At 37.5% G+C, this 12042-nt stretch overlaps 1 protein-coding gene across 2 annotated transcripts in view; it reads right to left on the minus strand.

Annotated features, from left to right (window-relative positions):
- Positions 1-12042, minus strand: part of Wdr49 (WD repeat domain 49) — a 214088-nt gene that overhangs the window by 20229 nt on the left and 181817 nt on the right. The gene's annotated exons all lie outside the window — the stretch shown is intronic.

Raw genomic sequence — 12042 nt, forward strand, 5'->3', positions numbered from 1 at the left:
AAAAGACACGGAAGAAGGAGGCATTTGTAGTTTCTCTCTTTGCCCCAAATTTCAATTGCAAATCTGTCTATCCTATTCATAAAGCATTTCTTTACCGGACTTAGACCTATATCTTTGGTTTCTCAGTGTTGACTGAAGATCAGAAGCTCTCTAGAAAATCTATAGGACTCCATCATCAGATTGAAACTGCTAGGACATCCAGTCTTATGATCTTTACTGTATTCTTGGTCTTTCCTCAGGAAGACAGTTATTGTTGGACTATTCAGACTGTAGTTTGTAAGCTACTCTAATACATCACACACACACACACACACACACACACACACACACATGCACAAACACACACAAATCAATTTTATTCCTTTAAAGAACTTTGACTAATACATGAGGGAAATGTTTTATACCTGTACAGAACCTGCCAGAGAAGAAAAAACGATCTCAGATACTAAAGACTCACTATCAAAGATATCTATCTTAACAGATAAAACTTCTGTTTACAAAAGTCACCAGGAGCACCAGACCTGAAAATACCCAATTTGGTCAAGTCATGTGGAACGTGGAACGATGGGAACTTTCAGGCTTCCCATGTTCTGGAATCCCTTCCCATATCGCCTGGTCTTTCTTTTATTTATTTATTTCCCTTCTCTTTCTTTTTTTTTTTTTGGATTTTTATTTACATTTCAAATGTTATCCTTTTCCCCAGTTTCCTGTCCATAAACCCCCAAACCTATCTCCCCTCCCCATGCTTCTATGAGGGTGTTCCCCTACCCACCCACCCCTTCCTCCATACCCTGACATTCCCCTATATTGGGGCATCAATACTCGGCAGGACCAAGGGCTTCTCATCCCATTGATGCACAACAAGGCTATCCTCTGCTACATATGCAATGGAGCCATGGGTCTATCCATGTGTACTCTTTAGATGGTGGTTTAGTCCCTGGGAGCTCTGGTTGGTTGGTATTGTTATTGTTATATGTTTGCAAACTCCTTCAGCTCCTTTAATCCTTTCTCTAAATCCTCCATTGGGGACAATGTTCTCAGTTCAATGTTTGGCTATGAGCATGTGCCTCTGTATTTGTCATGCTCTGGCAGAGTCTCTCAGGAGACAGCTATATCAGACTCCTGTCAGCTTACACTTCTTGGCATCAGAAATAGTGTCTGGGTTTGGTGGCTATATATGGGGTGGATCCCCAGGTGGAGCAGTCTCTGGATGGCTTTTTCTTAAGTCTCTGCTCCAAACTTTTTCTGTGTATTTCCTCCTGTGAAATTTTTGCTCCCTCTTCTAAGAAGGACTGAAGCATCCTCACTTCTATCTTCCTTCTTCTTGAGCTTCACGTGGTCTGTGATTTCTATCGTGGGTACTCCAAGCTTTTGGGCTACTATCTACTTATCAATGAGTGCATACCATGTGTGTTTTTTGGTGATTGGGTTACCTCATTCATCATGATACATTCTAGTTCCATCCATTTGTTTATGAGTCTCCTGAAGTCATTGTTTTTAATAGCTGAGTAATACTCCATTGTATAAATGTACCACATTTTCTGTATCCATTCCTCTGTTGAAAGACATCGATTCTTTCCATTTTCTGGCTAATATAAATGAGGCCACTATGAACATAGTGGCACATGTGTCCTTGTTATATGTTGGAACTTCTTTGGGGTATATGCCCAGAAATGGTATAGTTGGTTCCTTAGGTAGTACACTGTCCAGTTTTCTGAGGAGGCCCCAGACTGATTTCCAGAGTGGATGTACCAGCTTGCAATCCCACCATCAATGGAGGAGTGTTCCTCTTTCTCCACATACACGCTAGCATCTGTTGTCACCTGAGTTTTTGATCTTAGCCATTTTGATTGGTGTGAGGTGCAATTTCATGGTTGTTTTGATTTGCATTTCCCTGATGACTAAGGATGTTGAACATTTCTCTAGCCCTCTATCAGATATAGGATTGGTAAAAGTCTTTCCCAATCTGTTGGTTGCCATTTTGTCCTATTGATAGTGTCCTTTGCCTTACAGAAGTTTTGCAATTTTATGAAGTCTCATTTGTTGACTCTTGATCTTAGAGCATAAGTCATTGGTGTTCTGTTCTGAAAATTTTCCCCTGTGCTCATGTGTTCAAGGCTCTTTCCCACTTTTTCTTCCATTAGGTAGAGTGTATCTGGTTTCATGTGGAGGTCCTTGATCCACTTAGACTTGAGCTTTGTACACGATGATAAGAATGGATTGATTTGCATTCTTCTACATGCTGACCTTTTGTGATCACCACTCTCCAATTTATTAACATTTATTCCCAATCTGCTGCAGAATTTGTAACAATGAAATCATGAGGCAATTCTTAACAAATAAAAAGTTCATATGTGTCTAATATTATTATTCAATAAAGGTTAATTTATTTTCTTTTCCTCAATTCTATTTTTACAGTAGCTCACAAACTCAGCTTAAAATATTAATATAAGTCAATCTGTGTGTCATTTTTATTTATTAACATTCAATTTACACAATTTAAGAACTTATTGACTTGTATTTCTATTCATTCATAAACAATTCACTATGAAAGCACTTTTAGATTTGCAAGAAGTCATAATCATGATCCAGGATTCTGGGACAACTCTCACTCATATTTTTTCCTTTTCTTGGAAATCTTACATTGATATTTATTACATTTTAAGAAAGCAATATTAGGAGCTGGAGGGCTCAGGAAGAATGCCAGTGTTCAGTTTCCAGCACTCACATGCCAACTCACTACTTCCAAGAAAAATGTCTATCAGTGGTGCCTATTAGTATACCAAAGTAGATTGTTGTCCTGCAAGATTTCTCAGAATCACAACTATCTGTGGCTCTTCTCAGCTCTACCCATCCTGCCTCCTTCCCTAAAGTTCCCCTGCTCATGGACTTCCTTTCCCCCAGGTTCTCATTACTGTATACCCCTACCATACCAGATACAAGACCTTTTTGTCTTCTCATTATCCTCTGTTGGCCCTGGCTCTTCCTTTCTCGCTCTCCCTCCTCTGTTCCTTTCATGGCCTTTCATGTTCCTTTCATCGGTCATACACAGTGTACTACTTATGCTCCCTGCTTTACACTCTTCCAGGTGCCTCTCCTTCATATCTACAATAAAAACTTTCCTCTCAACCATTCCTTGGAGTGATCCTGTCCTCGCTTTATCATCTATAACTCTCGTTCTAGGCAATCTGATGCCTCCTGTCCCCCAGTGACTGCTGTAAGCAAATGTTATGCATGAAATTTTAAAATCATACATATACACTTATCAACAAACATTAATTTTAAGAAATTATTTATTTTAAAATCAATATTAGTGCCTGATTATTAACTAAACTCTAAATTTTATTAGTGTTATTCATGTGATTGTTGTTTTTCTTAGTGTCCTTTCCCTGTTATGTCAAATTTCTGTTTAAGTGTTTGAATTCTGAGTCTTCTCTAGCCTGTGAGACTTACTGATACTTTTCTTGGTTATCGCCACCTTGAGTGTTTCAAGGAGCACTTTTCATACTGTTAATACATTATCCCTTAACTTGGACCTGTATGTTGTTTTTCATGTGATTATACTAAATTTGTTGATCACTGGGAGCAATGCAAAGAAGGTGAAATTGCTGTCTTGATTACTATCAGAGCTACATTGCATTGCCACTAATTCAAGATATTAACCTTCATCACCTAGTTAATATTATATTATCAAGTTCACACTAATAGAAGCTTTTTTAATAGCGAACTTACTCTATTCATTGTTATTTAACTTTACATTTAGATGAGGTGAGGAGAAAAGTTGAATAATGTTCTTGAGTGTCCATGACTCTATGAAAGATACATTTGGGATCAAAAATTTTCTGAGAGGATTGTGTAACACCCAAAATTAATCTGTAAGTTCCTTCTGCTCAGAAACCAGATAAATCCCTTGATGCTTGGAATTATAGTTCTTGGAAAATAACAAAGCTTTATGGGGAAAGATGGTGGCCTATAGGTTTGTTGAGCTTCTGCAACATGTGGCTTGAGACCATTAGGTAATGTCTGGGAAAGGGTTCTGACCAAAGTCCATCTCTTGCCAGTGTTTAATATTCAACTGAGCTTCCTTCAAATTTCCCCAAAATCATGAAGCTAGTTTTTTTTTCTTTTTTCTTTTTTGACAAATCTCAGGATTAACAGTTTTCTTTCTGAAAAAAAAAAAAACTTTGGGTATATGTGAAATTCTCTCCCAGTATTGCTGGATTGATTTCCCTCAAAATAGAATATTGCCTATAAAATTAGCATACTATCAGGACTGCATAGATGATTCTGCTAAGAATCTATTAAGAGCCATATTTCTTTTGTAGGGGACTCCAGTTTGATTTCCAGTACCAAAGTAGGATGACAAACAATTGGTTATAATTCCAGCTACAGAAAAAACAAACACCTTGGACCTTCACAGGCACCTGCATTCATGAGCACAAACTCACATATAGTCACAAACATAAGGAAAAATATTAAATTAAATATTTTTAAACCTAGCATTTATTTAGACACTTCTGGTCTTCACTGATTAAACTGAGCATTTTAAGACTGTAAAGAAGTCTGAAAAGTAAGAATATTGTAGTGAGAATAGGGAAGGCAGTCTGCAATGGTGCTAAACTTTACTACTATTGAATTAATACAATTTCACTAGAAAAGTGTCATAGACATAATTTGAGTGCATAAGCTTGAGAAATAGGGAGGTCCCACATCATACTATGACTTTTCCCAAAGTATAATAATCTCTTATCCCTATTTGACCATTGGCCTTTTGCAGTATAATTCAATATAGTTTAAATTAAATATGTTTGTTAAAACACAAATTGTCTCATGCAAAAATTAAAGAAGTAGGCAGAAAGTAAAAGAACCTTCCAGGAATTTACTTACTCAAATGCCTGCATATAGAACAGAATTAAGTTAATAATCCTTGAAGGCAAAGGAGCATTTCTGTGTTAAGCTAAATTGTAAAACCATCTATATACCCTAAGGCCAAGAACCTATTTTTTGCTTTCCCCAGATACCTGACTTTCAGAAGAGTGGTTGCCGTGAAAATCTACTGGGAACTGAGAAGAGGTGAATATTGCTAAGAGGAGATAGAAAGATAAAAATAATGAAGTAGTGGAGCATATGTGCAATCTGAGATATCTAAGGACAGTTCTGAGAAGAACTATTATAGCTCAATCTCAGGGTGCTGAATACCACTTGTCCAAGAAGTTGGAGGACACCCACTGCTCAGGGATCTCTTAACTAGTTAACATGTCAGAGTCTCACTCATTATTGGAATTAACCAGACAAATCTCTCCATCAACTAAGAATGGCCATGCACCACTATTACCTGCTCTTTTCTGAAGGGAAATAGAGGAGTGGATCTGAGGGTGAATGGAGGTTAGAAGGGAACTTGAAGGAGTGGGTGGGAGGAGAAACTTGGATCTAGGTACATTGTATGAGAGACGAAGAAAAAGTAAGTCCAAAGAATGCAATAAAAGGCTTAAATATTTTTTTCTTCAAAACTAGTTTACATGGTAGTATGGGAAGGGATACTCTGGCTGTGTTAGACCTAATATCAATTTCTCTCTGCTCTGGATGTAGACAGGAAATATGATAATTGTGACAAGAACTCCGGAGTCCTATAAAAAAATTAAATGGTAGAAGCTTTGCTACAGCAGGTACTTCATAAAATACTCAGTGAGTTGGAAAGTAATTCTTCATCATGCTAATCTGGTACATGCTAGGCAAGCAGCATAACATAATATGACTTTTTTACCTTTACAGCTAGAATGTCTGTCTGAATCCTTTGGGTGGTTACTGTTATTTGATCCTCTTTTCCTGACTTCCCCAGATGTAAAATGAGAATAAAAGCGATGTCTGTCTCTTGGAAATATAGAGAGAATAAATGGGTTAAGTGGAAAACAATCTTCAACAGTTCCTGGAATATGATAAAAGCTCAATAAATGTGGGCTACTATTATTTTATTGAGCCACATGACATGATTTTATTCTAAAAAGGAAGTTCCAACACTACTTTCTAGCAAGTTCTAGTAGTCTTAGTAGCAATCAGAATAATCCGACAGGACATTAGGAAATATAACTACCAAAACGATAGCTTACTGTTTTCGGGATTGGAAGACTTCAATTTTAACAATTAATAGGTTTTAAATTTCATATCTGAGCATAGGATAATTATCACCATTGATTGTTGGCAAAAACCGGATATCAGTTCTTCAAGAGTTTTGGTTCTTTTTTTTTTTTTTTTTTCGGAGCTGGGGACCAAACCCAGGGCCTTGCGCTTCCTAGGCAAGCGCTCTGCCACTGAGCCAAATCCCCAACCCCTCTTCAAGAGTTTTATGTCAAATAATTTCTAACTTAAAACAGAACTTGGTGATTTTTATATATGTTTTGTTCCTTATATCTAGCAATTTTCTAATTTAGTTTACCACTTGACATTGACTGGCAAAATAGTTAGGAAATAAATAGCACATACAATTTTAAATATCAACTCCTTATTAATAATTATAGAGCATTATTATTGTTAAGGGTACAAGAAGCACTAATGTTGGAGAGTGGCTCCTGCTTTATCAAAATCACTGGGAAGTTAATGTAAATTTCTATTTTATTTTTCATCTGACTTTATCCTGATTTCTTATAATTAATCTCTCCCTCTAAATTAATTTTTAAAATGATGGATAAAGGGGGAAATGTGACAGAGAGTCAAAGAAAGAATTGAATTGCTTGCTATTTCTGTAGTATAATAATGAACATTGATTAATGGGAGCCATATGAATAGATAGATGTGTCTTGTCCATAATAGTGATTAAGTACCAAAGCTTGCCTGTAAGATGCTGCATGGGCGCATCTCACAGGAATTCTTCAAAGATAGGCCGAATGTACTGTTTAAAGCTGTTATTGGGCCGTCCAGGCTAATAGGCCTCTAAGATTTCTTTCAAATTCCCTTTTGAATTGTTAGGGCATAATCCACGTAGAAAAATATTTATAGTTACAAAAAAAAACAATTTAAAACAATGAGTAAGATATCTTGAAGGGTTAGAGGGCATGACTGGATACACCTTTAGTCCTAGAGCATAGGTAGTAAAGGGAACATGATCTCTGTGAGTATGAGGATAGCCTGATCTCTGTGAGTATGAGGGTAGCCTGATCTCTGTGAGTATGAGAGCAGCCTGGTCTACATAATAGGATGGAGGTGAGCCAGGACTACGTAGGGAGGTTCTATTTCAAAATCAACCTCTCCCCTCAAAACCACAAAAAAGAAAAAAAGAAAGAAAGAAAAAACAGAGAGAGAGAGAGAGAGAAAGGAAGGAAGGAAGAGAGAGACAGACAGAGAGAGAGAGGAGAGAGAGAGAAAGGAAGGAAGGAAGGAAGGAAGGAAGGAAGAGAGACAGAGAGAGAGAGAGGAGAGAGAGAGACAGAGAGAGAGAGAGAAAGGAAGGAAGAGACAGACAGACAGAGAGAGAGAGAGGGAGAGAGGGGAAAGAGAGAGAGAGAGAGACCAAAAGAGATATCAAGGGGGAGCAACAAGATATCTCAGTGTGTGACGGTACTTGCCACCAGCCTTGGGGGTCTGTGTTGAATCCCTGGAATCCGCATGATGAAAGGATAGAACCAATTTTAGAATGTTGTCCTCTGACTCTAGACATGCAATGAGGCCCATGTGCATATACATATAAGATAACAAGTAAATGCAGCAGTTGTGACTTCCTGCACAAGATCAAGACTGTCAGCATTCCAGTGTGGCCTGGTTGGGGTCTCAGGAACCCACACTCCGACTGAGAGACTATAACTGTGAATGGGGGCTGGACGCTGGAGAGTCAGTTTCCTATAAGGGCGTGGCCCTGCTATGCTCCAATACAGGGCAACACATTTCTCAGTATATAAGCAGCACAGGTTAACTCACTGGTTATTAAGATGTAGACGAATGGGGGTTTGAATTAGCAGGGATAGTGTGGATAGAGAGTGGGTCTGAGAAGAGTTATAGACCTGTATCAGGGTAAATAAAACCAAAACACATGCATATGTGTATAAAATTTCCAAAATATTACTAAACACATTTTTAAGCAATATATTCAGGGAGCCGTTTAATGGCAATATCAGTGTCTTCTCTTGAATCAGAAGCAAGACAGAAACTGATCATATGACCTTGTTGACACAGGGTCTTTTTGCAGTTCACTGCTGCCTACACAGGTGTCTTAGTTAACATTTCCATTGCTGGGAAGAGACACCATCTCCAAGGTAACTCTTATAAGGCATTTAATTGGAGCTGGTTTACATGTTCGGAGATTCAATCCATTATCATCATAGCAGGAAGCATGGCAGTGTCCAAGAACACAGAGTAATGGAGGAGTCAAGAGCTTTACATCTTAATCTGTTAGGAGATTATTTTCCAGGCAGCTAGGAGAAGGGACTCAAAGCCCAGTTCCCACAGTGAAACACTTCCTCCAACAAAACCACACCTAGTCTAACAAGTCCATCCCTCCCAATAGTGCCATACCCTGAGCCAAGCCTATTCAAATTACCACAACAGAAAAGCTGGCCCATGAGCACTTTCAGCAATTCTCTTGTCTCTGCCTCCAATTTTGTGGTATGAGCATTGACCTTGCAAATGCACAGAGCCATGGTCACCTTTCATGTGGATTTTAATGATTTGAACTCAGGTCTTTATGTTTGCACAGTGAACACTTAATTTATGGTTCCATCTTCTCAGCCTTTACTCTATTTCTCTCTCTCTCTCTCTCTCTCTCTCTCTCTCTCTCTCTCTCTCTCTTTGTCTCTCCTCTGTCTCTGTTTGTCTCTCTGTCTCTCTCTTTGTCTCTCCTCTCTCTGTCTCTCTGTCTGTCTCTCTCTGTCTCTCCTCTCTCTCTGTTTCTCCTCTGTCTCTGTCTCTGTCTGTCTCTCTGTCTCTCTCTGTCTCTCCTCTGTCTCTGTCTCTGTCTGTCTCTCTCTGTCTCCCTCTCTCTTTCCCTCTTTGTGTGTGTACTTCCATTCCTATTTGCATATCAAATAATTTTGAAAACAGTTGTATGTAATAATAAAACATAGACAATGAGGACAATGAACATATTGATGTACTTGTTTCATAGGCCCCTAAAGACCACCAAGGAACTGATTCTGATAGAGCAAGACAGGAGGGTGAAGCCTCGAACCCAGTTTCAAGTAAGCATTTATAGAGGCAAGCAAACAATCAAGGAGGTTTCCAGCTAGGCACACATATGATTGGGGGGGGGGCTACTATGGAATTTTTTGCGCTTTAAAATGATTGGCTGGTGCTGGGAGCCAAACTATAAACTTTCATAAGTACATATCTTTAAGTACCACTGTAATTTCAGCTTTCCTCCTGATTGGTAGTTGACCTGGAGACTAATCTTAGGTGCAGGCTTGGTGGTTAACTCGAGATCAGCCTTCTCTAAGATGAAGTTTGAAACCAAGATGGAGATGGTCTGGTCTCTCAATATTAAAGACAGGAAGGTATAAAGTAATTAATTATATTACTAGAAGCATTTAATATTTTTATTCTTAATATTTTGCTCAAGAATTGAGCAACATGTAATTAATTTAATGTACATCCAAGAATCTTTCTTCAATGTTTTTAAAAAATCTTGGCTAACTCCTTTGGAGTGGTGGGGTAAGAAGGCTTTTACATTTTACATTTTTACAACATTTACTTGTGTTAACTTTCGTAAGTATGCCTAGAACGAAGTATGCCAAGCAAGTGCCTGAACCTTAGCGATGATTTTTGCTTCATGTATTTCATCTTTTTCTTTTTACTTACTTGTACTTCAATTTTTTTGCTTGGTTAAAAATGTGCTGCTTTTATACTGAAAATATATCCTGGGGGTTACTTTGTCTAAATGTTTCATTTTTCACATAATTTCCTAGTTAAAATAATTTGAGAATATATTCCAGTAAGCAGCATTCCTCCATGACCTCTGCACCAGCTCGGGCCTCAGGGTTCCTGTCATGTTTGAGCAACTTCTCTGACTTTCTTCAGAAGTAGACTGTGATATGGTAAAGGATGGCTAGTAAACACGTTCCCCTTCAACTTTCTTTCATTTATGGTGTTCATCACAGCAATAGTCAGCCTTACTGAAACAGAGTATAAGTTCCCAAAATATTGCTATCACTTAAGAAAAACACTTATGTCCATAATGGTTCCTGATTCTTATTGTATGTCTTTAGTTGTTCCCTTGCTGCTTTTCATTTCAAATAGTGCGGTGGTTTGAATGAGATCAACCCCATATACTTTGGCATGTTAATACTTGATACCCAGTTGGTGATACTATTTGGACATTGGGTAAGTTTAGGAGTTGTGCAGTTAATAGAGAAAGTAAGTCATTGGGGATGGACTTTGAGGTTTAAAGTCTTCCTTCTGTCTTCAGTTTGTTCTCTGTTTATTGCTTGTTTTTGGAGATTTGAGCTCTCACCTGTTTCAGCAGCCATGCCTTTCTACTTGGTGATGTACTTTTCTCATTCTGACCCCGTAAGCCAGGAAAAAAACCAATAAACTTCCTTGTATAAAATTTCTTGGTCATGGTGTTTTACCACAATAAGAGAAAAGTGACCAATGCAAATGGTAATTTCTTCTTTCAAAATTCAAGAGAGGGAACGATCTATTTCTGTTTCAGTTCCTAACTGAACATGAAGACATTCTGTTAGTCCTGCAAATTATCTATTCACCTTCATCTTTCCAAGGTTTGCACTTAAGACAACTTAACCACTACCTACCTACTTCTCACACATTATTTCATGACATAGTTTTATTCCCATGGAAACCCGATGTTCTTGTATAAATTGGAATAAAATAGGTACCAAAGTACATTTTTCTGAGAAAAGAACTGGGGGCATTTACATGAAAATAAGACTTAGCTTTAATTTTTCTCCAGGTTTCTCTCTTATTCCTTAGTTAGGTCTTTTCTGACCCTCTTCATCTTTCTCACCACAATCCTCTCAGCTAAATCCACTAACATCTGCAGTTATGCTCTAGTCAGGTAGAAAGTTTACTAAAGTCTCTTCATGTTCTCATATATATTTGTTTTTCTTTTGCATTATTGTACAAGTAGAGGAAATAGCCTAGTCCTCTGCCCGTGTTTAATCATTGACTAAGTCATTGATTAATCATGAATAAAAAAAGAAAATATTTGCTACAGAAATATTTGCCAGGAATAAAAATATTTATAAATGCTGCAAAGCATGAGGGAAAAGTTCAACGTACATTTACAGCTGATAAATTTGCTGTGATGGTCCTGGTCACATTCCTGGGAGAATTAAGGGACACAATTAACAAATCAATTGTGAGGATGGATTTGTAACCATTTTCTTTCAATTACTACATAATCCCTAAATGGTATTATTATATTCTGTCTCATGATAACAATTTCAGTGTTATTATAGGTCAACTATTTAGAATAAGCAGAACTTTAAAGAGCATAAGCAGTTGCTATTGTGTAATTTTGTCTCTTAAAAGTATTCTCTCCATACTAGAGAAAACTACCTCCCTATTCTGAAACTGTCTATGCCTTCAAACACATACTTGTGGGGAAAACAACTAAGATGGGGAAAACCTTCAATTTGAAGGTTGATCTGTAAATTTACAACATACCAGCACTATTTCTCATAAAACGAGGTGTCTAGAAGGGACAAGATATGGAAAAAATGAGATAGAAATCTAGTAAATGATAAAAAGTTTGGAACACTGAATTTTTTAAGATAGTAACCCAATTTGTCATGAAGAAAGGAATATTAGGGTCACAAGATGTTTCAGCTGCAAAGAGCACTTGCCACCTGTCATGAAGTAATCTATACAAGATAGTTATTGACAACCATGCTAATTAAGGAAACTAAAAATATCTGAATCTTTTTTATTAGCTGGCAACCAAGAGCAGGTTCATGCCTCAGAGTCTCTTAGTGTTGAAGCTTAAGGATACAGCAATTAAAATAAAATATAATTGTATCAGTGTTAAGGAGCTTCAGAAGAACAGCTCTATAGTATTTTTCAGAAACCACTTGACATTTTTTTCTGATTTATGCTTTCTCT

The sequence above is a fragment of the Rattus norvegicus genome, chromosome 2, assembly GCF_036323735.1.
Source record: "Rattus norvegicus strain BN/NHsdMcwi chromosome 2, GRCr8, whole genome shotgun sequence".
Lineage (NCBI taxonomy): Eukaryota > Metazoa > Chordata > Mammalia > Rodentia > Muridae > Rattus > Rattus norvegicus.